The sequence below is a fragment of the Nyctereutes procyonoides genome, unplaced genomic scaffold (assembly GCF_905146905.1).
Source record: "Nyctereutes procyonoides isolate TBG_1078 unplaced genomic scaffold, NYPRO_anot_genome, whole genome shotgun sequence".
Taxonomy (NCBI): Eukaryota; Metazoa; Chordata; class Mammalia; order Carnivora; family Canidae; genus Nyctereutes; species Nyctereutes procyonoides.
The window spans coordinates 20,629,504-20,635,584 of record NW_026575121.1 but is presented as its reverse complement, the minus strand read 5'-3'; positions in this window follow the sequence as shown (position 1 = coordinate 20,635,584).

The following is a 6,081-nucleotide window of genomic DNA, read 5'->3' as shown; positions in this document are numbered from 1 at the left end:
CAGGAGATCATTGCCATCAGATATGTTGATGGACAGATAGAGACCTTGGTCTTACTTAGTCTTTTATCAGTTTCACTGTTGGTCTTGATTAATGGTGGCTCCAGGCTCACAACCAAAGTGCAATAACTACACAGAGGCAACACGCCAGTTTTCCTAGGACTGAAGAGGTTCTTTAGATATGAGACTTTTGGTGCTAAAACTGGAAGTCTTAGGAAAATTGGATGGCATGGTCACTCCCTAAACTCCCTAAATGGTTCCTCAATGGCTTCTTCATTGGCCTTAGCATAGCTTGCCTAGGAACAATACGTAAGAACCATGACCCTAGTCAATTAGGGTTATCTACTTATTTAATAAGTAAAAATCATTATACCCTGGTTACTGGAGTCTGATGCTAAATTTAGGATTTTCCCTGAAGGTTTCATTTATTTTTTTAAAGATTTTATTTATTTATTTATGAGAGACACATAGAGGCAGAGACATAGGCAGAGGGAGTCAGACAGGACTCGATCCCAGGGATCACGACCTGAGCTGAACGCAGACACTCAACCACTGAGCCACCCAGGAGTCCAAGAAGGGTTCATTTAATGTTATAGGAAATGTATGGGCAGTAAATATTGATATATATTGATAACATAAATAATTTGATGCATATAAGCTTTTTTAGTTATGGGAATTATGATTGCAGAACAAAATAAAAGAGTATACCCCTAAATTTAGAAGAATTAGAAAAATAATAATATTGAAAGTATAAAGAAGAAGGTAAAGTGCAAGAATTAAAAATGTAATTCCTACATAATTCATAAAAAGGTTTTAACATCCTTAAAAATAACGAGTCAATAAGTATGTTTTATAAGGGTATAGAGGGGTAACTGCTAAAGAAGGTTAAAAGATAAGAGACTGGAAAATGAAACAAAAATAAAAAGGACATAATAAAATCCAGACTACATATTATGAGTCTGCAAAAGCTAAAGAATCGAAAGCAAGAATTCACTTAAAAACAAAGAAGCAGAATTTAAATAAAGAAATTTATGTATAAATGTAGACAGGATAAACTTACCTATTGGATCAAAAAAAATGACATTTTTGCATTATATGCAAGATATTGATATAAAACAGTGATTTGAAGGTTTGAAATTACAAGGATAGATGAAAAGAGCAGGATAATATTTTTAAAAATTAGGTTTATTTCATACAAATATCAGGCAAGTTTAAATTTAAGTCAACAAGTGTTAATGAAACAGGCAGGCACAAAAAGTAAAGTCCATCAAGATGATTTGATTTCATGAAATTTAAGTTTAAAAGTCAAATACCATAACATGAAAACACATGAAAAATCTATAGAAAGTATACAAAGAAATCAAAGGAAATTCAGTGTTAGTATATTTTTGTTTACCCCTCTCAAACATTGTTTTGGTAGAAAAGTTAATAAGATATAAAGGATCTGAATAAAATAATTATTAGTATTGAGCCAATTGGCACATTTGAAACTTAATTTTATATTGGAATAATCCTTTTTAGGGACACAAGGAATGTTTACAAAACATGTCCACATGTTACACCAAAAACAAAATCTCCATACATCTCAGAAGGTAATTCAAAATAATAAACATTTTCTGAACATAAAGTTCAAATAAAAAGATCATTAAAGCAGTTACAAAGATAAACATGAAAATGATCTGAAAATTAAAACAATATTGATATCAATTCTCTCTTAACTTTAAGATGAAAGAGAAAAATCAAAGCTGATAACCCATGATAGTTAGAAAATAATAATAACATTACATGAGTAACTGTAAATTAAAAAACAAGACAACACTGCATATATCATATATATGTGTGTATAGAATGGTTCGCATACAGGCAATTCAGAAGCAATCTTTTTTCACTGTCTCTTTAAGATGTGTACGAATCTGTGTTTGAATTTATTTGTTCTTTTTTTGTATTTCATTTGTTCAACAAATATTTATATGTCAGGTGTCATTCTATATATTGGGAAATATAGACCATATACATGGGGGTGGGGGAACTAGTCCACACATGGAAGTAAATAAGCAAGATAGCTCAGTAGTGTCACATGCTGCAAATAAAGGATGGAAAGAAGAGAGTGAAGGAAGGAGGGAGAAAAGCCACTCAGATTGATATGGTTTAGAACAGTTGGCAAGAGGAGATTGAAAGTCTGATTTTGATTTGGGGTCATGGGATGATCTACTTTCGAGTTTGGTCTTAAATGTCAGTAAGTGGCCAGCACCCAGGGCAAAGAACTACAGATAGACAGAAAAGTGCAAAACGCAAAGATGCAGAGATAAAAGGAGCTTGAAGACTAGAAAACTGGGCTGTTTGGTGAACATAATGTGGAGGGAATTAGACCTGGCACACACACCATTCAGGAATTATTTTCCATAAAGCAAGGTTTAGAAACACATAAATCCCTTTCATTCTGTTAAAACCATCTTCCTCTTTGTCACATTTGATTTATGAAAGATCCCTTTCTAAAGAAATCTCTAACACCTATTCTCACACCAAAATATATTTTATGACTTCAAAACTGCACAACTGCAATATTTTCCATAATGGTAAACATATAACATGGTAAATTATTATGGTATGGTAAATATAAAAATATGGTAAAAATACAGTGAAACTAGCTATTATTAACAACATAAAACCAATTGCATTTAAAAGCCAGTTTTTTCTACCTAGTCTCATGGTGGTCAATAAATTTAATTTCCCAATGTTGAGGTTCTTTTAGGTGAAATCACAGTTACTGGAGGGACTCTCCATGAGAAATCATAAAATCTTTGCTGTGTAACACGGCACTTTTTTTTTTAATGTTAACTCTCAGCTTCTTCTAATTAAGAAACTAAAATGACCATACTGAGTCCCTTAGGAGGCTAATGCCTTTTGCAAGTGACTTTTCAAGCCCAAGGAAATAAAACAGGGAGTGTGGTCAAACAATAGAAGCTACTACCTTGATTGGGAAATGGCTCTAAGAAGGCCTCATGCCCTTGGTTGTATTTGATGGATTATCTATTCAGTATTTCAGGACTCTGTTCATCTATAATTGACCAAGAAAGTGATGAGCTCCAGATGGTCCAGGTTTTTTATGGCACTGAGGCAGAATGCAACAGTTTGTTTGCTTTTGCACATGCAAGCAGTTAAGTTTCACAAGTAAAGCGTAAAAATAACTTCTGTGCATAGATAACACAGTTCATCTGTTAAAATATAGGGTAAAACCAAACCCAAAGAGCCTTTTGGTTGAACAAACAAAGAATTATAATGAATAATGTTGCTGCAACATAACAGATGTAAGACAATGACAGTCTGGCTGATATATGAACATAAAAATGTTTTAGACAGGAGGCCACAGGGCACTATAGTTTCTCATTATTTATTTAAAAAAAAAAGTTGGAATCTAAAATCAAATTAGGATACTTAAGAATTAAGAATTCTTAAGTGATACTTAAGAATTAAGTCTCTGCTTGTCTTTGTTTGTGTTTGGGTTTTATTTGTGGAATTTTAGATTTAAGAAATAGGCCTCCTTAAAAGTAAAACTTTGCCTCTCAAATAAAATGAAGTAAAAGTAAACTAATATTTACATTGAAGTATGTGAAAAGCTTTAAAATGTAAAAGCTTTGATATGATGTTGTTGTTTTTTTTCTCTGAGCTTTCAAATACCAACATATTGCTTTGGTAAATTTATGTTCCTTTTGATTAACTGTCATTTAAAGTATTTTCCAAGATGTTGAGATGAGTTAATGAGAATGATGTAGACTTGATCTGTTTTACTTACCTCTATATAATCTCTGCACTTAGATTAGTTTCTAAGCATTTAACAGATAACTTTTGTTTAAAGGAATATGTGTAAGATTTTAAGTATTTATTCATGAGTTACACAGGGAGAGGCAGAGACCCAGGCAGAGGGAGGAGCAGGCTTCATGCAGGGAGCCCGATGTGGGACTCGATCCTGAGACTCCAGGATCATCCCCTTGGACCAAAGGCAGGCGCTAAACCGCTGAGCCATCCAGGGATCCCCAAACAGACTTTTATTAACACTATTTGAAATGGTTACATATATTCCAGATTGAGTCCCACGTCAGGCTCCCTGCGTGGAGCCTGCTTCTCCCTCTGCCTCTCTCTCTCTGTGTCTCTCATGAATAAATAAATAAAATCTTTTAAAAAAAAAGTCTGCTTATGTTGTAATATAAAGTGGGAAATAAAAATATATGTATATTATATTCCCTGGTAAAAAATATTGTGCCAGAGAAAAGTAAGAACAACAACAACAAAAATAAATAAATAAATAAAAGTTACAACTATTTTCTCTTTAAGATAATTAAGAATAATTTTTTTTTCTTCTACGTTATTTCTTGACCTTTGCATTTCTATAAAGAACATGTTAAATTACATATGTGTGTTTTTCAATCCAGGAGATATTTAGAATTTATACATGGTACCCACTGGGGGGAAAATATTTTAGAATTTACATAAAAATATTATGCAACTTCCCAAGAAAATGCTTTAATTTTATTTTCGGTAGCTTATACAAAATCTATGTCCTATGGAAAAATATGTTAACGTATTAAATATTGTCACAAGGTACATAATAGTAAGGAAAAAAGAAAATAACTAGCAAAATAGCTATCTTTATTATGTTAATTGAATATAGTTATTCAAATTTCATTCGAATTTAAACAGAATATTCTTTTATCAAGTATTTGAAAGGATAAGGTTACTTTTGTGGGTTACTTTTATTTTTATATTAAGCTTTATCTTGTTTCATATTTTTGTAACAACGTTTATATTTTTTGACAATGACGATGGAGAGCTTAGACATATGCATTTCCTTTTCTCATTATACTAGATGTTATTACTCACACTCTCTTATAAGAATGTGTTCTTTGGTTGTTTGTCTGAGAATATAGATAATATTTGCTGATCTGTCCTACTTTCATAGAAAATTTCCCTTACTGGATCAAGCATGGACTTTTGAACATGTTGGTTGTGCATAAAGGCTTAGACGGTGGTGAGACCTTTAAAGACACACTCTCCTTCACCCCATGGATGCTTTATTCACTTATTCATTTGATGAACAAACATTTATTAAGGCCCTATTAAGTGTTGTGTACTCTGCAGATGTAAAAAGCCCCCACAGGAAATGAATGTGTAGACCTGGCTTCTTTAGTGCATTGCTTTAATTAGCTGAGCTGCTCCAGACAAATTCATGAATATCATCTACAGACATCCTTACACTAAGATCACACTCAGAGGCACCTATCCATTCATAATTCATATATTCAAACATAAAGTCACTACTAGAAAATATACATCACTCACTTAAATACATCCCATGAGCGAGAGGTTTCTCAGCAATCATCCAGCCCACACAGCAAGCAGCATCTACAGCTTCTGGGCCCATTATCAGTTAACTTAGCAGTTGCAAGATAAAACATTGCCCAGCCACCTTGGGCGATGTTCTGGCCACAATATTTAGGACCCACAGTCAAGAAAGGCTGCTGAGACTAAATCTCACTAAATCTTACTTCATGCCTTTCAAACCTGTTTGTATCAGGCAACACTGACCGATATGTACTTCCTTATCCTTGATCAAACCTCTTCCTCACCCAAACTCAAATCCGTCAACTTTGTCCTCTGGGAATATCATTCCATAATTAATGAAGTTTCTCATATCCTTATGCTCTTCTCAACCAGTTTTCCTTACCTTTTGTTTTTTTTTTTAATTTTTATTTATTTATGATAGTCACACACACACACACACACACACACAGAGAGAGAGAGAGAGAGAGAGAGAGAGAGACAGGCAGAGGGAGAAGCAGGCTCCATGCACCGGGAGACCAACGTGGGATTCGATCCTGGGTCTCCAGGATCGCACCCTGGGCCAAAGGCAGGCGCCAAACCGCTGTGCCACCCAGGGATCCCTTACCTTTTGGTTTTAACTGAAATCTAGCTCACTGTTGGTGATACCACCAGGGGCTTGATCCCACGACCCTGAGATTACAACCTGAGCTGAAATCGAATCAGATGCTAGAGCCACCCAGGCACTCCATATTTGTTCCAATATAA